General features: G+C 48.9%; 1 protein-coding gene across 1 annotated transcript in view; it reads left to right on the top strand.

The window, feature by feature from the left end:
- mboat1 (membrane bound O-acyltransferase domain containing 1) overlaps window positions 1–22,694 on the top strand; it is a 185,626-nt gene that overhangs the window by 88,047 nt on the left and 74,885 nt on the right. The window lies entirely within an intron of this gene.

Here is a 22,694-nt window from a genome sequence, read left to right as displayed (position 1 = left end):
GGTGGCCGGGTATCGACCAACAGATAGAGGATCTGACGAAAAGCTGCTCAGGGTGCCAAAAAGTCCAAAATGCACCTCCAATTGCACCGCTGCATCCATGGGAATGGCCTTCAACCCCATGGCAACGTGTACATATTGACTTTGCTGGTCCATTCATGGACTCCATGTTTTTAATTGCGGTGGACGCACATTCTAAATGGCCAGAAGTGATTAAAATGACTACCACTACCTCGGAGAAGACGATCGCGGTGCTAAGAACGATATTTGCAAGAAATGGATTGCCAGAGCAAATATGTTCAGACAACGGACCACAGTTCGTGTCAGAGGAATTCCAGAAATTCCTGAAGAAGAATGGGGTGAAACATTATACCTCTGCCCCATATCATCCAGCTACGAATGGGCTGGCCGAGAGGTTTGTACAGACGTTCAAAAAGGCAATAAAGGCCATGAGCGAAGATCAGATTCCACTGCAACACAAGGTGGACAATTTCCTACTGGCATATCGAAACGCCACCCATGCAACAACAAACCAAAGTCCTGCCATGATGTTCTATAACAGGAGGTTGCGGTCCAGGTTGGACTTGTTAAAACCAAATGTGCGGAGGGAAGTCGAAAACAAACAGTTCCAGCATATCAGTAACAAGCCCACTCGGAGTTTTGAAATAGGACAACCGGTGTTAGCCAGGGACTATAAAAACGAGAAATGGCAATCTGGAACAATTCGGGCCAGACAAGGACCCCTGATGTACACGGTAGATGTTGGTGAAAACGTAATGCGACGTCATGCTGACCAACTGGTGGGATCGAGAACAAGGGTCGAGCCCATGGTTACGACAGAGACAACCATGGAGGAAGTTAGTGAACCTGAAGCATCTACCTCAGAAGTGAATATACCTGATGATGATGTCCTATCCATAGGGGATCAACTAGATGAGTCACCCCAGCAACGAGAACCAGAGACCCCTGAAAGGCGTTATCCGTCTCGGATCAGGAGGCCTCCTCAGAGACTGAACCTGTAAACTGTTTTTACATGAAGTTGTGTATATATGTTATTAGGTTATGTTAAATGGGGAATATATACTGTTAAGCTAAAAAGGGAGGATTGTGGTGTATGTAACCGTTCCACCTTTAAGAGAACTATTTTAAGAGATGCACTACTTTATCTTGGCTGCTGTATACTGTAATACCGGTGGTGACCACACCGGTATATAAGTGCTGTGTAATGATTTATTGGGCAGTTCAGCCTGACCTTCGACTAGTAAAGACCTGTTGAATTTATTCTTGTGGTCTGTGTGCAGTGATTCTTATTTAACAATAACTAGAACACACAGACTTAACAAGTGCCTTATTCTTAAGCATGTCGAATGTCACTTTTATTATACTTGCCTGTTTCTCTCGTTCTCAAACTTCTCTACAGCTTTTTCTTGAGTGCAGCTAGACTGTATCTAGATAGTATGGCTATCGATGGGACTACAAGTCCCTGATCCAGTTGAGGTGTTCAAAGGGCACCCGAAACTGACCAGGTGTAGCTCACGGTGTTTGGCAGCAGACGTTCAAGGTATTGTTACTGCCAGTCATACTCCGACAACAGAACCTTATTTTATCTGTGTATATATTTGGTTGTTGGATACTTCTGATTTTTATGTTAATGTCAAGTGATGTAGAATTTCACTGGATACTGATGCTAAACTATTTGAAGTCATTGGCCTAGAAATTGGGCCACATAGTAGGCCACTTAATGCCTGAAAAATGGGTACTAAGGCCCCAAAATGGCGGCCAGGAAGCCCGCGCAAACTTCCAGTTGGAAGTGCGCCGTCCATCATATTTGGAAGGACAAACAAGAGGCACCCTTTACCCACGTGTGAAGCAGGCATTGGGCCCCTTAGCTTAACAGCTGCTTCTGACACTCACTCCAATATTGGCAGCTAGCACCATGGCGGGCTGCACTCGGGGGAAACCAACCCCATAGAACACCTGCAACAAAGAAAATAAAGAACTTGGCTGAAGGTGCAGCATTAAAGACCCCTCCTGATCGTTTCTTCCCCCCCCCCCCCCCCCCCGCCCCCACTGTCGGCCACAACATCCACGATCTCCAGCCTTGAGATGCCCGACCCACGACTCCAGATCTCCCCCTCCACCCTACCCACGCCCCTGCGTTCTCTCGTCCCCCTTCTCGACCGGACCCACTTATCCAACGGTTGCTGTGGCACTAGCAGCGGCCTAATTTTCTTTGCTGGCAGGTTGCAATGCCACGCTAGCTCCATTACAATAAGGGTCAAGGCCCAATATCAGAGTCACCTCGGATCTAATATCCCGAGCCCAAAAATAGGCGCTCCTGAATTTCTGGTCCGTCAACTTGCATATAACTTTCATTATTGGGTATGAGAACAAGAGGGATTCAGTTTTAAAACATCTGTTACCATTTTGCTGAAAAAAGGCAGTATCCAAGATCCCTTTGGGCGAGGTTGAAGAGCAGCCTGTTCTGAAGAAGAACCTCAAGCCCAACAAAATAATTGAAAATTATGGTCTACAAAAGCCTCCTTGTGAGGCTTTCCTTTAGGAAGGCATAACTGTGGGGCTTCTATGCGTTAGCTGTTTTACAAAGTAAGCTTCTGAGCTAGGGCTAGGGTGGGGGATGAGAAGTGGAAGAGTTAGGGAGCGGGGGTAAAGAGAAAGAGGTGAACGAACAATGCACATTATGAAAATGGGAGAAAGTAAACGGATACAAGCAAGGAGAAACATGTATTTAAAAAAAAAAAAAAAAAAAAAAAAATCCCAGGCCAGCTTACGAATTTTAAGGGAGGTAATTTTTCATGTTTTATAATTAAAACCAGCATTCCACCCAATCCCGCGGGTTTCCCGCTTGGCAAGTTAGGTTAAAATTAGCCCCTTAAGTTCTAAAAACTGCACATTAAAGGTGTGTGTGATATAAAATATTAGCATTTGCTTGGCTTTTGTTCTCTACATGTTTGGCATAAGGGTATTGGATGGCTTCCTGTGAGCTGCACGGTAATAATTAATTTTAGTGGTTGTGATGATGGAGTAGACCGTGGAAACAAAGCTTGACTGGTTTATAAACCTCAGCACAGTTCCCAAGGTTGACCTCCTGCTTCCAGCTCCCTGCCAACTTTTGTTTTTCTCCTTGGTAGAGTTTATGGCAATGATAGAGGTAATGTGACATTGGTGGAAATTAATTTTTGCAAGAAGTCATAGGACTTGAAGTAATGGCACCATGGAGCTGAATTTTAACAGGCATAGACGGGTCGGTTGGGTTTGGGACAGAAGTTAAAATGTTAAAAATCTGAAAACCCGACCCCAACCTGCCCACTGGTTTAATGGAGGCGGGCAGCCAACCCGATCCCAGGAGGAGGGTTGGCAATTTAAATATTTTAATGAGGCCTCAGGAAACCTGGCAGCTGAAGGGAGGCGAGGACAGCTTTGGTGGAGAAGGTAAGTGCCTTTACAGCACTGCTTGTGGGCCAGGAGGAGCAGGAGTGCTTCCCCACGGCCCCCCAAGCTCCCCCTCCCTATACAAAGATCCCCGGGGTCGGAGATTACACCCTGCTCCTGAGGCCTGCTCGAATAGAAGCCAAGCCTGTCAATCGGGCTGACTTCCGGGCGGGGAACCTGTCAAGTGCAAAAGACGCACACTGTAGAGATAAAACTCCACAGCCTGCGGGGAAACCCCACCCCCCCACCGCTTACGTAGGCTGTGCGTTTATAGTTCGTATGTAATTGTCCACTGCACTAGAAATCAGCAGCCTGGTGTTCTCTGGATGCTCAGTGGGGGCAAAATCATTAGAATACGTTTTGTGGGCGCTACGAGTGCCCTTAGGTTCCAAAATGGCGTCTGCGGCGCACGCTTCTGACGCCATCTTGGTAAAGGGGTTAGTGCGTGGGTATGCAGAGTAGGCAGATCGTGATTGATGCCAGCGCTGCCATTTTGGAGCTCCACGCTCCAGCCGACGCCCTCTCTTAACCCCGCACAGCTGAACATGCGTTAAGCAGCATGAAGGAACTCTCACCAGCGCTATTTAAAGGGATCATCAACTGCTTACAGGTTAGTTGCTGGTTGATTTCTTCTGGCTGTTGCTACAATTCTACACATTTTTGGTGCTTTCCATAGTTATTTTAAGTTTCAAAAGTGTACAGGGAGTGGTGTGGCAGGTGCTGAAGTACTTTTTGCTGACTTCAAGGCTTCTGCACAAACCAGTTGATCCCAGACATGGGTTCACTAGTAGGCCTTCTCCTTGGAATCAAACATGACTGCGAGAATGAGCAGAGGCCAGGCAGAGCAGGAAAAACTACTAGAAGAGGGAGGAGGAGGAGGATGGGGGGGGGTGGGGGAGGGAGAAGGGCTCTCAGCAGGAGGCCATATCTGCCCAGGGTGCTCAGGGAGCAATTCTCCTACCCGAACCTCAGCGAGGAACAATGTGTGAAACGTCTGCACTTCACTGAGGAGGTCCTCACTGAAATCTGCCACCTGCTGCAGCCATAACTCCAACCTCAGAGCAGGGCAAGGACCACATTGCCAGTGGCTGTGAAGGTGACCGTGGCTCTGAACTTTTGAGGCTGGCTCCTTCCAGGCTGGTGCTGGAGATATTAGCCACATCTTGCAGATTGCAATGCACTGTTGCATAAGAGAGGACACTGAGGCTCTCTATTCACATTTCATTCCCGCTTGCCAGAGAGAAGGAGGCGAAGCGAGCACGAAGGTTTTCAAGGTTTGCAGGCTTCCCCATGGTGCAGGGTGCCATTGACTGCATGCACACTGCTTTGCAGGTGCCACATGTCAACTCTACCATGTACCAGAACCGAAAGGAATTCCGCTTCCTCAATGTGCAGCTGGTGTGTGACCATAGGCAGCGCTTCATGCAGGTCAATGCCTGGTATCCTGGCAGCAATTATGATACCTACATTCTGCGGCAGTCCGCTGTGCCAGCTGTATTTCAGCCACCATGGCAAACCAAAGGGTGGCTATTGGGCGACGTGGGCTATCTGCTGACAACATGGCTCATGTCTCTGGTTCGCAACCCACGTGCGCAGCAATCATACAATGAGAACCATGCAACCACAAGGACTGTGATAGAGCAGACCATTGGCATACCGCCCTGCAGTTCTCAGCTGAATGGGTCTCACGCTTTCTGGTGGTTTGCTGCACAACCTCGCCATCATGAGGGAACATCCCTTGCCACCACCCTTCAGGCAAGAAGCCGAGAAGCACAAGGAGGAGGAATAACGACAACAGCCCCTTACTGGCCAGCCTGTACGTGAAGAACTAATTTGAGTCCAATACCAGTAACCTCAACCCCAATTCCTCATTCACCAACAGTCCCACACACCTTACCTTCACTCTGTCACTGACCATCACATTGTCCTCTTGGCCACAATGCAAAAATAAAAGACAACACAAAATACACATTCCAAACCAAATTTATAAATTAAATCACGCCATATTGCATACAAAATGAAACTAATCACTCTTGTGCATTCCCTTAGTGCCTGTCCTCCATGTGCCTTTGCCTGTCCTAGTGCTCCTACGCAGTGCTACCCCAGTGGCTGCAGCATGGCTGGTGGAAGGCTGCTGACTTTCAGGAGACTGCATATGGCCTTGGAGAATGGCCAAGTGCAGCTCTGGGCCTAGGAGGCCTGGCTTCAGACTGCACCATCTCGGCATAGGCTCAGCAGTCTGGGCTGGCTGGCTGACAGGCAACTGCAAGGGCAGTGGCAGGGGTGGGATCAGGAATACTGTTATCTTCAGAGAGGACAGCAGGTTTGTGCTGCATCGAGCCACTGCCACTCCCACGGAGCGGTGCATCAGCAATCCTAGTAATCTGTTGGAAGACAGATTGCTGGACTGTTGTGACACCCTGCAAGCCCCTTTGAAAACGGGTATTCACAGCTATGATTGCAGCAGTCTGGGCTTGCACGGCAGCAGACTGGGCTTGCACGGCAGCAGTCAGACTTTTGCTCGGGCTGCAATGGAAGCTGAGACATCGGTTGGGTCCACAAGTGTATTGATGGAGTCGGCCACCAGTTCCATGCTGAAAAGGATGGGCTCCAAGCTCTGCGCAAAGCCCTGTGCCAAGTTGCTGCTGGACTCTTCCATGCTCCTTGATATTTAACACAGGCTTTCTGGCAGGCTTCCCAATGCACCAAGGATTTCGATGTGTTGACCCATCAACCTTCTTCTGTAGCCTGGCCCCTCAAAGTCCTCATCTTGAGTCCTCTGCAGCAATGTTCCCATAAAGCTGTGCGGTCGCGCAGCGCTCTGTACGTCCCGTGCAGCTGGTGAGCCAGCTTTTAAATAGAAAAACAGCGCATGCGTGGAATTTTGAATGGCAGCCTGTTGAAGCAGTCGTGCGGGCCAAAACAAAATTAGATGGAACATTGCTCTGCAGCAGAACTCGTGTGCGACCTTGCCCTCTGGCGAGCTAGCACTTGTGCTATCCTTTCCTTCTGTCCTGGCTGCAGCGCACTTGTGCGCAGTGTCTCACCACGTGCAAATCCCGCCTCTATGCTATCCTCTAAGATATGTGCCGTGTCAGTATCTGAGCTGGTGGCTGCGAGTGTGAAATCAACTGACGGTGTGTCTTCATCTTCACTGTCTTTTTGGTCTTCCTCCACTGCCTGGGTAGGTTGCAGTTCATGGGTATCTGAAAGGAAAAAGGGAAAAGACTAAGGTTGTGGTGAGGGGAGAGGGGAAAGTAAGAAGTGCATGCTTACACCATCTTCAGCTTGTAAGTCAGAAGAGATCGTGGGATGAGGGGGGAAGTGGGATGTGAGAAGGAGGCTCAGGAATAAGGATACCGTCATCTTCAATGGATTCAGCCCCGCTGCTGACCATGGCCTCGGCAATGTCCCTGCCGATAATGGCCAGCACCGTCTCCTCCATGAGGGTTAGCGCATTCAGGCGCACCTCTGCCCCTCCGGTTAGTTCCTGCTGCCTCCAGTTGTGCACCACCTTGTCCTGCAAGAGAGAGGGAAGTATGTCATTGAGTAGTGTGCAATATGTTTGCGTGATGCGGCTGTCATGGTTTAATAGCTGGTAGTGTGTACAAGCTGACAGATGTGGGTGTGAGGCTATTAATGGTGACAAGTGTATGAGGGTGAGGTGAAGCATATGAAAGTTAGGTATGAGCCCTGATTGATAGAGATTGTTGGTAGTTGAGTGATGGGGGTATGGTGACTTGATCTTTGGCTGAGGCTAGTGGTGCAGTTGGTAGGATAAGGCATTTGAAGATGACCTTGACCACTCGTGTGAGATTATTAAACTTCTTGTGGCACTGCATCCAAGTCCTTGGGGCAAAACTCCTGGCATTTACCTCCACGGCTATCTGTTCCCACAGCCTTCTCATCGTGTGTCTGGAGGGTCTCCTGCCCCCCCACCCCTGCAGATACAGGACATCTCTCCTTTTCACCTCCTCCACCAAGACCTCCAGTGCAGCGTCGGGAAACCTTGACGCATGGTCTCTCCCATGGCCAGCCATTGTTCATTATTGCACTGCACTATTCCGAATGATCTCGGCACCTCCAGCATGCACAATACACCTTCCCATTAAGCCGCGCAGGCTAGCTTTAAGTAGTGCTAGCAAGTAACAATATTGGGGGCCCCTGCTGACGCGTGCACCCAGTGAACAGAGCTGTTAGCGCTGGCTGCACGCAGCAATCATGATAATGAGCAGGGGGCATGAAGATGGCGTGCTGCCCGCATTACGCTGCGGTACCGGGGCTGCTCCATATGGGGTAATCACGGAACACGATCCCTGCGCCTGTTTTCGGGGGCTAGCCAATTGGCTGGAATTTTCCCCTAAAAGGACGGGTGGGCTTGGGAGCAGTTATATTGTTAAAAATGAGATTCCCGACCTGATCCTGCCTCCAACCTGCCCACTTCCGGTTTTAATGGAGATGGGACGGGACAGCGGGCAGGCGACCAACCTGCTCCCAGGGGGCGGTACCTTAATTTAAATATTGTAATGAGGCTGGAAGCTGCTTTTTTCACCTCCATTTTGAATTTAACTGCCTGTGGACGGGTTTCACACACTTCATGAAACCCGGTAGTTAAACCGAGGCAGTGACTGCGGCATCCAGGCAGTAAGTGTTTTTATACCTACCTCCTGGATCCAGGGTCCCTACCTAAGCCACCCCCTGCGATCGGAGACCCCCTCACGAGGCCTCCGCTCACCTCCTCCGTGATTCCTCCCCCGGACCGACCCCTCTCATCTGAGGCCTACCCGCCCGCAGCCAGCCTTGCAATCTGGCTGGCTGCGGGCGGGAATCCGAGGCCTCGCATTCGAATCAGGCCCTGCCGTTAAAGTCGGCAGGGCCTGTGGCAAACCCAGTCTCCCAGGTTTCCTGCCCGCCTCGGAGGCCCCTGCCCCCAACCCGCCTCCCGTGAGAAAATTCTGGCCATTGTGTCTCTTAGTTTAAAGGTTTTATCATGATAAGCTTATTGAATTGGATAGTCTACTTTCTCGAGGAGGAGAAGTTGTATTTCGAGGCTCGCCCTTAGGGTCGTGCTGACACATTTCCATGTACATTGGAGGCCCGTCCTGTTTTGATGTATTTTTAGAGTTTTTGCTCAGCTGTAAATTTTTGTTGTTTTCCTCAAAAGTTCATAGTGGGGGAAAAAGTGATACTTTGGAAGAATGAACGTACAATTTTGCTTTCTTCCACTTTCCCCTTTGTTGCATGCCATTCCCATTAGAGAGGGCAGTGACTACCTCTTCCCAGTTCAGTACCGGTGCTGCTCTATACGTGCCAAAGGAAATGTTTATACAGACTAGTAATTTAAGAATATAAGAATGTAGAAACAGCCCATCTAGTTTGGTGTTTCATTTCAAGCCCTCGTCTAATTGTTTTCACTTTTCTTCCCTACTTACTCTGTTGCCCAGGTGTCTCTTGAATCAGTCAATCTAGTTGCTGTTTGTGTAGTATTGTAATTAATTGGTGGATTAGGTGCGAGATGGATTATGGTTATCTACCAATGATTTCCAACTTCACCTAGAATCGTAAAATCTTACAGCACAGAAGGAGGCCATCATAACGACTCTAGATGGTCATAGGCATTGGCTCATAAATCTGGAACGCAGGCATTCCTAGATGTTGTGGGAATTCTTTCATTCATCTCTTCCTTTCTTCTTCCCCCACCGCCTCCTATAATGTCAGCACTGAACTGCCCACAAACTGCAAATGATATATTACAGCAGCACATTGCACTTTTGTGGTCTTTGGATCAAGAAAAGTCCAAGAGGAGTTCTGTGAGGAATGCAGCTATAATATTTTATTGGTATTGAAATTAGGTTCACTGCATTCAACACTCAGCCATTTCAGTGCAGAATAGCACTAGCATAGGAACAGGCTGGTGGCTGGGGCTGGACATACTACAACAGCTTGCATTTATATAGCACCTTTAAAATAGTAAAAATGTCCCACGGTGCTTCACAGGAGCGTTATCAAACAAAACATAACATCAAGCCGCATAAGGTGATATTAGGACAGGTGACCAAAAGCTTGGTCAAAGAGGCCTCGGCAGCTGAAGACACGGGCGCCAATGGTGGAGCGATGAAAATCGGGGATGCGCAAGAGGCCAGAATTAGAGGAGCGCAGAGATCTTGGAGGGTTGTAGGGCTGGAGGAGGTTTCAGAGATAGGAAGGGGCGAGGCCATGGAGGGATTTGAACTCAAGGATGAGAATTTTAAATTAGATTTTAAAAAGTTATAATACAAGACGTCAGTTGGGAAACTAAAAGATAAATGTGAGAGAGGCATGTTTTAAAATAATTTTTGATCAGAGCTGCCTGGTAGTAAGGGGTGTCTTACCAAGTGTGTGAGTGGACAGTGTTCACTGGCTCATGTCATTATTAACATGGTTTGTGTTTTGGTGATGCGGTTCCTCGCAACAGATCCCCCAGTCAGATCTGACGAGTTCAGTATTTCATTGTTGGCTAACTAGGGTTGTCGTTGATGCTATTGAAGTGGCAAATTTATTTTTTGCCTCTTTTTTTTGTTGTAAAAGCAATTCTTACAAAAACTGGAGATTTGGGGAGAAGATGATGTATTTAGTCGCCGTATGGATTTTAATGTGTGCCTGTGTACAGCAGAAGAACCAGGAGTAGCTTGTCATTGATTTTTGACTTGAGGGCTTTTTGGAGTTTCGATAACTTAGTGATTTAACATTTGAAATATTCCACTCTGCATGCATGCATGCATGCATGCATGCATTATGAATCACAGAGGGTTATTTTTTTAAAATGAGGACTCCGTTCGACTTCTGAGAAATGCTGTGAAACTGGTATAACCTGAAGAACAGGCTGCCATTGCTTCATACGTTGAAGCAGAGTAGGAGCGGGGCTTAAAGTTCAAATTGGGTCAAATTTCATCAAGTCAGAAACCAAAGTAATGGCTGAGGGGAAAGCAGTCCCCTTTTCGTTCTGTGGTGCTCCTGCATTATTCCACCTTCATAGTGCTCCTTCTATTTACTGCCACAAAACATAGACGTAGAGAAGAAGTTTCCACTTGTGGGGAGTCCAAAGCTAGGGGTCATAAATATAAGATGGTCACTAATAAATCCAATAGGGAATTCAGGAGAAACTTCTTTACCCAGAGAGTGGTTAGAATATGGAACTCGCTACCACATGGAGTATTTGAGATGAATAGCATTGATGCATTTGAAGGGAAGCTAGATAAGCACATGAGGGAGAAAGGAATTGAAGGATATGCTGATAAGGTGGTGAAGTAAGGTGGCAGGAGGCTCGTGTGGAGCGTAAACACTGGCATGGTCCAGTTGGGCTGAATGGCCTGTTTCTGTGCTGTAAATTCGATGTCATTTTAATTTTCATTGAGGGACTAAATCAAAGGGTGACAGTCTGAATTGCAGATACCACCAAGATTTTAAAAGGCTACAAGATAAAATAAGCCCGGAAGTAGTGAGCAGGTGTCAATTTTCTGTTTTATAAGCTTGAAGGTTATGGATGAAGTAATTCGGATGCTCCACAGTTTTGAGGGCCCGGTAAAGAATGAGTTAGAGTATGGGAAAGTGTGATGAATTTTTCTTTTAACACACTGAAGACTTGGAAGAGGAGCAGCTTGCAGGATGGAACATAGAAGGAACAGAAATGGAACTTTGATGATGAATGCTGACCAATGGTATTTATCAATAAAGGAGAGAGGGATTGGAGGCTGGAGGTGAGAAAGCATCGTCTGTCGGGGGATTCTTTTTTTCTCTCTCCTTGCAGGTGTGAGAGCCTGTTTAAATTTGGAGCCTCATTCAAATCTTAGCCAGACTGTCGTTTTACAGAGTGCGGAGAATTGTGGAGAGCTAGTATTGGGGCAAAAGAGCAAACTTTTTTTTTAAGGCAGTTTTGGGAATGGCGAGACGAAACTTCCATTTGAGGTCACAGGAGATAATGAGGTCAGGGGCATTGCTAAAGGACCACGGGTGGAGGTGCTAAAGGTGAGTTGTTGGTTCTGCTTCAGAGAGTGTTGAAAAATCTGAGCTTGGTCAAGCCAATCTCTTTAGGCCATATTTACTGGTGCTACTTTCCCCCACCCTTTCTCTGATTCTTGGTTTGCCCCGATCTACATTTTGTGAGTTTCTTTCCTTCTTGGAGGGACTGGCTGAGATTGGCAGCTCCTTGTGTGGAGAATTGCTGGTGTGAAACCTTGTTCTATCACACCGTAGCCCAGTCTTCACTCTTTCCTTACACACGCTTTCACTTATACAAAAGCAAAATACCACAGATGCTGGAAATCTGAAATAAAAACAGAAAATGCTGGAAATACTCAGCAGGTCAGGCAACATCTGTAGAGAGAGAAACAGAGTTAACGTTTCAGGTCGCTGACCCTTCTAAAGAACTGGAAACAGTTGGAGATGGAACAGGTTTTTAAGCAAGTGTGGGGGCAGGGAAAGGGGGGAGGGGAGGAAAGAACAAAAGGGAAGTTCTGTGATGGGATGGAAGGCAGGAGAGATTAAAAGACAAAAGGGATGATGGTGCAAGGCAAAAGGAGATGGGAATGGGACAAGTTAAGAAACAAAAGATGACTCTAGATGAAGTGTAAATGACAATGGCAGATGTAAGATTCGCAAAATTTGTGCATTTCCCTGAAGGTTATTATCGATAAAAGGGACCCTGTGTGGACATTTCTTTGAAATTAAAAAGGGTGCCCAAAATGGCGTCCGTGCCTCGTGGCAGAAAGCCTGCGGGTCTCCAAAATGGATTCTGCAACCCAGGCTGTTTGAGGTAAATCGAAACTAAGGCTGCATGTTTCCTGTGAACAGCACTTTGTGATTTGGGACCCAGACAAACTGTGAATTATGTATTAGGCCGAATCAGGAACATAAGAACATAAGAAGTAGGAGCAGGAGTAGGCCATACGGCCCCTTGGGCCTGCTCCGCCATTCAATAGGATCATGGCTGATCCGAACCTAGACTCACGTCCACTTCCCTGCCCTCTCCCCGTAACCCCTAATTCCCTTATCTGCTAGGAAATTGTCTATCTCCGTTTTAAATCTATTTAATGTTGCAGCTTCCACAGCTCTCTGGGATAGCAAATTCCATAGATTTACTACCCTCTGAGTGAAGAAGTTTCTCCTCATCTCAGTTTTGAAAAGGCAGCCCCTTATTCTAAGATTATGCCCCCTAGTTCTAGTCTCACCCATCAGTGGAAACATCCTCACCGCATCCACCCGATCAATCCCCCTCACAATCTTGTATGTTTTGATAAGATCGCCTCTCATTCTTCTGAACTCCAATGAGTAGAGGCCCAACCTACTCAACCTTTCCTCATACGTCAACCCCCTCATCTCCGGAATCAACCGAGTGAACCTTCTCTGAACCGGCTCGAGAGCAAGTATATCTTTTCTTAAATATGGAAACCAAAACTGCACGCAGTATTCCAGGCGTGGCCTCACCAATACCCTGTATAACTGCAGCAAGACTTCCCTGTTTTTATACTCCATTCCCCTTGCAATAAAAGCCAAGATTCCATTGGCCTTCCTGATCACCTGCTGCACCTGCATACTAACTTTTTGTGTTTCATGCACCAGGACCCCCAGATCCCTTTGTGCTGTAGCACTTTGCAGTTTCTCTCCATTTAGATAATAACTTGCTCTTTGATTTTTTTCTGCCAAAGTGCATAACCTCACACTTTCCAACATTATATTGCATCTGCCAAATCTCTGCCCACTCACTTAGCCTGTCTATGTCCTTTTGCAGGTTTTTAATGTCCTCCTCACTCACTGCTTTCCCTCCCATCTTTGTATCGTCGGCAAACTTGTATATGTTGCACTCGGTCCCTTCCTCCAAATCGTTAATATAGATTGTAAAGAGTTGGGGTCCCAGCACTGACCCCTGCGGAACACCACTAGTTACTGATTGCCAGCCCGAGAACGAACCATTTATCCCAACTCTTTGTTTTCTGTTAGATAGCCAATCTTCCACCCATGCCAGTATATTACCCCCAATCCTGTGATTTTTTTATCTTGATCCGTAATCTTTTGTGTGGCACCTTGTCAAATGCCTTTTGGAAGTCCAAATACACTACATCCACTGGTTCCCCTTTATCCACCCTGTATGTTCCATCCTCAAAGAATTCGAGCAAATTTGTCAAACATGACTTCCCCTTCATAAAACCATGCTGACTCTGTCCTATTAAATTATGTTTATCCAAATGCTCTGTTACTGTTTCCTTAATAATGGACTCCAACATTTTACCAATGACCGATGTTAGGCTAACTGGTCTATAGTTTCCAGCTTTTTGTCTACTTCCCTTCTTAAATAAGGGTGTTACATTAGCAGTTTTCCAATCTGCTGGGACCTTTCCTGAGTCCAGGGAGTTTTGGAAAATAATCACCAATGCATCCACAATCCCTACCGCTACTTCTCTCAAGACCCTAGGATGTAGGTCATCAGGTCCGGGGGATTTATCTGCCATAAGTCCCATTATTTTACCGAGTACCACCTCCTTAGTGATTTTAATCGTGTTTAGCTCCTCCCCCCCCCCCCCCCCCCCCATTGCCCCCTGTTTGTCCAGTGTTGGGATATTTTTAGTGTCCTCTACTGTAAAGGCTGATACAAAATATTTGTTCAGCGTCTTTGCCATCTCCATGTTCCCCAACACTAGTTTCCCGGTCTCATCCTCTAAGGGACCAACGTTCACTTTAGCCACCCTTTTTCTTTTTATATAGCTGTAGAAACTCTTGCTATCTGTTTTTATATTTTTTGCTAGTTTACTTTCATAATCTATCTTCCCTTTCTTAATTAATCTTTTAGTTATTCTTTGTTGGCTTTTAAATGCTTCCCAATCTTCTATCCTCCCACTAGATTTGGCTACTTGTTTTCAGTCGGATACTATCCTTTATTACTTTACTAAGCCACGGATGGCTGTCTTTTCTTTTACTCCCCTTTTTACTCAGTGGAATATATTTTTCTTGAAAGATGTGAAATATCTCCTTGAATGTAGACCACTGCTCTTGTACCGTCTTACACTTTAATCTGTTTTCCCAGTCCACTTTAGTCAATTCTACTCTCATACCGTCATAGTCTCCTTTTATTTTAAAGCTCAGTATGCTGGTTTGAGATCCAACTCTCTCACCCTCAAACTGAATTTGGAATTCAACCATCATATGGTCACTCATTCCAAGGGGATCCTTTACTAGGACATTTTTTATTAATCCTGTCTCATTACACAGGACCAGATCTAAGATTGCCTGCCCCCTGGTTGGTTCAGTTACATACTGCTCAAGGAACCTGTCCCTAATACACTCTATGAACTCTTCCTCAAGGCTGCCATGCCCAATTTGATTAGATTGGCAGATCTGAATTCAATGAGGCCTACAGTTAAAGCCATCAAACAGTCTGCCTACATAATCGGAAACAGATTAAACACATCCATCGAGGCTGGACAAGCCCATCAAGGACTTTCAGGACAATACGAGTCCATTGTCGGGCCGGTCGAAGCAATTACCGGCCATCTAAAAACCCGTCAGTATAGATTGCTACCATTATTTTAACTAGCCCGCCAAAAATAAAACAAAGAACTAACCTGATTTGGCGGGCAGATAAGGTTTTTCGACGAAGGTATAATTGAAGGCCCCCAGGTAGCAAGTGGGGGTAGTTGTTGGACGAAGAAGAAGACTGCTGCTCGACTGCTGTCGGTATCACTGCTCCCTGGTCCTTCGGCCCCTCGCCCTCGTGGCTGCCGCCCTTTCCCCCATCCCGCGCTTACCCCCTGGCCTTTGCCTGTGCCCTCTCCAACTCCATCTAGACTCGCCCCGACACCGGGTCGGGCGAACACAGGCAATTCAGGCCAGGCGAAGCGGGATGCGACGAGGGGAGGAGGAGGAAGACCACCCAGGGAAGGCCAACTGAGGGTAGGCTTCGAATTATTGGGCCTTTAGCCTCAGCCGACCTGCGAGTATCTTCATGCAAACTCAAGCTGTCGGCGAAGAATCACCCCTGCAAAGTGAAGTACCCAAGCAGAGACTGTAACTTCGGGGTACTCGAACCTGGACAACGCCCTTGCAGCACCCGGAGCCCACGTGATGACGGCAGGCTCCAGAGAGCACCAAGAGCGAACCCTGAACCCAACCGCTGTTTTGAGTCTAGCAAACCCTTTTTATTGGTGAGCATGAATTCTGACCGCTCATAGATTAACCTAGTTAGGTATAGGGGGTGGGATAAGGGGATTGTTAAGATAGTTGTTTTCCCTCGATGTGCCGTGTGTTCCCCATTCCCTGTGTAAGTATAGTATTATTATGACTCTCTTGTAATTTTTGCCTGAAGAAGAGTACATCAATGATTTTCCATAAGATTGTATCAAGTTTTCCTCTTCAATAAAATCTTGGTTTTGTTTGCATCCAACCACCTGTCTAATCGAGTCCTCAATATATCGCTGCCTGTATCTAAGTCCGGTGTCTAGAACCCAGGGGGCGAGCGATTCGAACCGCTCAAGGAAGGTAGTCAGAGGCAAAGCTGACTGACCCGAACACGCCTGTGCAAAACCCCCTACACAGAATCGTCAACAGCTGCCATGTGAGAAAGAGAAAAAAAATGATAGGGGCCGAGGTTATGGTCTGAAATTGTTGAACTCGATGTTGAGTCCAGAAGGCTGTAAAGTGTCTAATCGAAAGATGAGGAGCTGTTCCTCGAGCTTACATTGAGCTTCACTGGAACAGTGCAAGAGGCCGAGGACGGTGAGGTCTGAGTGGGAGTGGAGCGGAGAATTAAAGTGACAGGCCACCGGAAGCTCGGGGTCCCCCTTATGGACTGAACTGTAGGGGGTGGCATGTGCGCCCAGTCAACTTCGCCTCTGACTGTCTTTTGAGCGGTTCGAATCGCTCCCACACCCCTGGGTTCTAGACACCGGACTTAGGTACAGGCGGCGATACAGAAAATCGAGTAGACAAGTGGTTTGGTGCAAGAAAACCAAAATTTTATTGGAAACAGGATAGAAGAATCTTATGAAAATTACTGGTATGAAATACAGGCATAAACAATTTACACTTATATGGGAATGGGGAACACACGGCACATCGAGGGAAAACAACTACATTAACAATCCTCTTATCCTTAATCCCACCCCATATACCTAACTAGATTAAGCTATGAGGGGCCAGGAATTCATGCTCACCAATCCAAAACATGTTGCTTTAACGGTTGTGAGTTTGGGGTCCGTTCTTGTTGTCCTTTTGGGTATCCTGTCGCCACGTGGTCTCGGGGCGCGGCGCTGAAGTTGTTGATGCGAAGCACCCTCCTTTTCCTCAGCTACCGTCGTCGTCGAGTCGCAATGGGTTTTCTTCTTCTTCTTCCTCGGGTGGTCGCCGGTGGTAATGTTACGGTCGGGGGTCAATTGGCGGTCTTTACCGTCTGAATGATTTCACTATCCAAGCTTCGAACGCCAGTTTATTAGTCACGGGCACCGCTAACCATTCTTTGAATGCCAGCTTATTCTGTAACCGGGCTATCACTGTCCATGTGACAAGCGCCAGCTTATAACTAGGCTGTTTGTCTCGATTTTGCTACCCATCCTTCGAATGCCAGCATATTCTTAAATTGGGGTTACACTATATTCACCAAACACCAGCTTATAACCGAGCATTTGTCCCCAAATGCGTCTTTCCGCTGCCCTTCTCTGCCTTTACCGGTTTACCACCTTCTTCATCTCGTCTGCCCGTTTGTGGCCTGTGTGTCCTGTGTGGTTTTGAACTTGGGTCTCGTTCTCCTCCCGCGTTTGGCCCCGGTGTAATGGGCGTCCTTGGTTGTTGAGTGGCGCGGGGAGCGAGAAGAGAGCCCACCACGAGGCCAGGGCACGAGTCAAGAAAGATAGAGCGCTAAGAGAGTGATTGCCACTGATGGGCCTACAATTATACCCATCGTTCAACTCCTTATCTGCGCGCCAAATCAGGTCAGTCCTTTTGTCTAACTTTTGGCGGGCTTGTTTAAATGATTACAATCATTTACTTTAACGACTTGTGGAGTGCTTGTCTCCGGGTCTAATGGCCCCGATGTCCTGGTTGTTTGTCATGGATGAAACTTAATTGTCCCCATCCTGACTTGATGGTTACTGTGAGCTGTTGCCGATTTAAATATGCAAAAACCTAATGGCCACGATTTTAGGCCCATTCTAGCTTGATTTGTTACAAGTCGAATGAATGCATATTCTGGGGGAGAAATTCAGTTGGTTGCGCCACCTGTTAGCGCCTTAAGAGGGTGATAAGTGGGGCGCGAGGCGGCTAGCGCCCGGGCGCGGCGAGACCTGTGTCTCTCGCGAAATTGAGCAGACATTTAGCGGCGGCGCTAAACCGCAACGCCCGTTCAGCTGCGCACGCAGATCCTGACGTCATTTCATGGTGCAACGCCCTTGGGGCGCCCCGAACCGGAAATTCAGTGGCGCCCCCCCTCCTTTCCGCCTGTCGCTCCCAGCGACTGGTTGACTGGAACGGTTCCCAGTCACTGTGGGGCTGGGGGGGCGCTATTTAAAGGGGGCTCTTCCTGGCTTCTTTGTGGTAGCCATTTTTGGATAACTCCTTCTGAGAGAGAGAGAGAGAGAGGGAGAGAGATAAAGGGAGAGAGCTTTCTGCATTGAGTCAGCGCTCGCTGAGGCACTTTTGGCTTCTGACCAGAACTTTGTAGTTGGTTTGCTTTTTCACCGGCATAACCTTGAGTGGTCACATACTATGGGGCCTGCAATGGGTGGGAACATTGGGCTTCTCCATTACATTGAGAGGGCACAGAGACGCAGAGAGAGCGTGCCAATCATGGCCAGACGGAGGAGGGCCAACAGGCGTCAGCACACTCGACCTTACCGTCCCAGGGTTTTCCGCCAACAGTTCTCATACCTCAATATGTTTGAGGAGCAGTGTTTTCGGAGGCTGCGATTCAGCAAGGAGGTGGCCACTGAGCTCTGCCACCTGCTTCAGCCAGATCTGCAGCCTCAACTGAGGAGCAGGACGTCTCTTTCGGTGGCAGTGAAGGTCACAGTGACTCTCAACTTCTATGCCACCGGCTCCTTTCAATCCGCTACTGGGGACATTGCCAATATCTCCCAGTTCGCGGTGCATTGCTGCATCCGCCAATTCACGAATGCCCTGTTTAAAAGGACACGTCAGTACATCTCCTTCCCCATGACCCCAGACAAGCAGCAAGAGCGCACAATGGGATTTGTAAGAATAGCGGGCTTCCCCATGGTCCAGGGCGCCATTGACTGCACGCATGTGGCTTTGCAACCGGAAGGGGTTCCATTCGTTGAACGTCCAGTTGGTCTGTGACCACGGACAGCTGATAGTCGCTGTCAATGCCCGCTTTCCAGGCAGCAGCCACGACGCCTTCATCCTGCGCCAGACTTCTGTGGCAGACCTTTTCGCGGCCCCGGCTCACCCAGGAGGCTGGCTTCTCTGGGACAAGGGCTATTCCCTGTGCACCTGGCTGATGACCCCGCTCCGTGTGCACAGCAGCCCTGCTGAAGAACGATACAATGAGAGCCATCAAGCTACCAGGAACATCATTGAGCACACAATCAGCGTGTTCAAGCAACGGTTCCGCTGTCTGGACCATTCCGGAGGAGCCCTTCAGTACTCACCTGAGCGAGTCTCCCATTTCGTTGTTGCATGCTGCATAACCTGGCAATCCTCAGGACTCAGCCACTGCCACCAGACATTGGAGCACCAGCAGAGGAGGAGGAGGAGGAGCAGCAGCACCAAGACGGGAGGGAGGCACAAAGTGCAAGGGCCGTCCGTCAGCGGCTTATTGCAAGTCGGTTCTAGGCCCCCTTTGAGGGAATGGCTTCTGCCATTCAAAGAACATGAATGGAACCGTGCCGCAACCCCCTAAGCCGGTCAAGGCACCAAATAGCTCAAAGAGCAAACATGCACATTCTGAATAAAGACACTTCTTTGTTTAACAAACTGTGTGCCCTTCCCGCATGACAAAGTAATAGAGAGAAAACCCCCAAAAAGCAGTCAGTCACTAACTGGCTCTCACAACCTGGAGACAATGAACAAAACAGTAACCAAGAAATGACCACGATCTTCGGCCTTCAATAAAACATTTAACAGCATTTTGCCACACCTCCTACTTTTTGCCCTTCGAGGGTGACCTGCTTCGCTTGCGAGATTCGCCCCTTCCCACCCTGCAGCTCCTCCGCAATGGGACCCCAGTGGCTGCAGCAAGGCTGGGGGAAGGTTGCTGAGTGTCAGAAACGGAGACTGCAGATGCCCTTGAGGGACGGCCTGGACCAGCTTTGGGCCTGGAGGGCCCGGCTGCTGACTTCTCCAACTCTGCATGGGCGGCAGCAGTCTGTCCTACAGGTGGTGGCAGCTGCAGTGGAGAAGTGACAGTGTTGGCAGCAGGAATGCTGTCATCCTGAGAGAGGACAACAACTCCCTGTTCGGATGACACACTGGCACTCCCACGGGGCAGCACTGCAGCATGTGGAGCAATCTGCTGAAGCACAGACTGCTGGCCTGCTGCGGCGCGGCGAGAGCCCCGGCGATTCGTGCCTAATCCAGCGAGGGTGGCGGCATTCGGTGCTCGTGTGGCCTCAATCTGTGTCTGCATGAAACCAGCCACTGACTGCATTGCAGCACTAAGCACTTGCGTGGCAGCCGCCTGTGCTGCGCCGAAGTCCTGGAGACTCCTTGCCTGTGCTGCGCCGACGTCCTGGACAATCCTAGCCTGTGCTGCGCCGAAGTCCTGCACACTCCTTGCCAGTGACTCAATGGAATCTGGCATCCTTGCCACTGCAACCATGAGCTCAGTGTGCCTGTGCTCCGCCTGGGCGCCCATTTCACCAAGGAGCCGCACCTCCTCTGCGCTCACTGTAGCAGGACTCGATGGCATACTCTCCCTCCGGGGAGAAGGCCGCCGAGCTTCCCTACCCCCCTCGCGTTGCTGCAGCCCGCTGGGCCCTGGAGCTTCACCCTCTTCAGACCATTCCCCCCTGCTCCCCTCCAGGGAAGACGTGTCCCCATTATGGCCACGGGCTGCCTCGGCTGAGGGTGGCCCTGATGGCCCGGCTTCCTCCTCGTCGTCGCCTTCAGAGTCACTCACAGTGGCAGCTTGAGGGCCTGCCTCCTCATCTGGCGAATCAGCATCTGAAAGCAGGGAGGTACAAGAGTGGCTTTAGCGTGAGGACAGGGCGGCAGCGCGGGAGGCATGAGTGCTGCAATGTACTATATTGGTTCGATAGTGGCAAAGGATGCTGGTGTGAGGCACAAGTGGAAGGAGAGAGGTCAAAAAGATGATGACCTTACCATTGCTGTCCATAACGGGGTCGGCATCTCCAGTGGCAATGGGGCCAATCATCCGGCCTGCCATAATCTGCTGGACTCGCTGCTCCAGATCGGTGAGGGCTTGAAGGTGAGGCTGGCCTCCCCCGGTCCGTTGCTGCTGCCTCCTGTTATGCGCCAGCTTGCCCTGCAAGAGAAACGACGGGCTCTGAGTACAGTGTGAAGCCCTGATCTTGGCTGCACTGCCTCCCATGGTCGATTAGCTCTTAGTGTGTAAAGTGCTGAATGTGCATGTGAGTTTCCTGAAAGGGCCATAGGTTTTGGAGGAGTGCTGGGCATTGGGGCTTTCAGGACCCTTTGGCCATAAAGTGAGGTCGGCATGCAGGGATGAAGAGGATTCTGAAAAGGGCACTCACCCTGACGACCCGAGTGAGGTCGTGGAACTTCTTCCTGCATTGCACAGGGGTCCTAGGCACCATGCTGCTGGAGGTCACTCTGTGAGCCACCTCCCTCCAAGCTTTGCGATAGTCGTTGGGCAGCGGCCTCCTGCCATTGTCCGGGAACAGGATAGATCGCCTGCGCTCCACTGTGCGAACCAGAACTTTCAGGGCCCCCTCACTGAACCGCTGCGCTCGCTCCCTGGCCCTCTCCATGGTCCTAGGCTTAAGAATGTGGTAGCAGGTCTGTCCAGGCCGAGAATCAGAGCTCCGATGCGCAGGGTGTGGCTGCAATCCAAGATCGAACCTCCCCTTTAAGAGCTGACCGGCGCCAGCGTGTCTGCGTGCAATCGCTAACTGGCCGCACCTGTGCTGCGCCCGCCCTCGGTGGTAGCGCCTCGCTTCTCTGGCTTAGCGCCTTAAGACAGTTGTGCAGCGTCTGTTTTAGCGCTCCAAGCACCTCCTGGGGCGAAGCAGGCCAGTTTACCAGTAGATGGCGATAATTTGCGCCGGGTGCAAAATTTCGCACCCACCCGATACTTTCGCCCCAAATGGGGCGATACTGAATTTCTCCCCCTCTGTGTTTTACTTTGGCTGTCTGTCTCCACAGAGTCCTTCTCACAAATTCCTGCATTTTAAGTTTCGTCTCCGGGCCTGCCTGTCTGCAGAGCCCTGTTTTTAAAAATCCTGTCGGTTTTGGTCACAAGGTTACAGAAGCCATTTTTGGGTACCCTGTTTTTAACAACTTATCCAAACAGGGTCCCTTGATCCATAATTTGGGGAGTGCGGGAATTTTGAGAACCCTGGACTTACAGAACGGAGGTGTTTCGCAAAGCAGTCACCCAATCTGCGTTTGGTCTCCCCAGTGTAGAGGAGACCGCATTGTGAGCAGCGAATACAGTATACTAAATTGCAAGAAGTTATCACTTTCTGTCTTGAGTTTTTTTTTCTCTTCAGTGTTTATAAGAAAAGTATCTGATATCGGTGCTGAAATCTTGTTTAACACAGTGACGCACAAACAGACCAGCAGCCAGAGTTACAGTAAAAACAACTGCCCATTTCAAGTTTGTTTTAAATTCTCAGAGGAAGCTGCCACACTAACCTTTTAGGGAACGATTTATTTTAAACAGTTTAACTCTGAACAGTGATACATTTGGGCTGTGAAGCTGGTAGATTCGAGCACTGGTGCTCCACAGGACCATTATTTGTGTGCAAGAAGAGCTGTTTGTCAGAAAGTTTTTGCACAATTCTAATTCAAATGCCTTTTTAATTCTAAGGGGACAGGACTAACTTGCCATGTTACAGGGCTCAACTCCGCTTGGTCTGCTAGGCAGGCATAAGTTCATTTGGCAGTGAATTGGCACAGCGAACCAGTGAATGTACTCCACTGTTAGGGGAAGACCTGTGGTGGCGGTGGGGAGGGGGATGGTTGGTGTCTGTGTGTGTGACTTTTATTGGCTTTAACTGTTGATGACTTGCATTTCTGAAACTTATACGAGTTCTGCATCACCGTTAATGGGGCACAAACTA

The sequence above is a fragment of the Somniosus microcephalus genome, chromosome 5 (assembly GCF_052327205.1).
Source record: "Somniosus microcephalus isolate GS21.2 chromosome 5, FLI_Smic_1.0, whole genome shotgun sequence".
Lineage (NCBI taxonomy): Eukaryota > Metazoa > Chordata > Chondrichthyes > Squaliformes > Somniosidae > Somniosus > Somniosus microcephalus.
The sequence above is the reverse complement of the archived record's forward strand: the minus strand, read 5'-3'. Positions and strand labels throughout refer to the sequence as shown.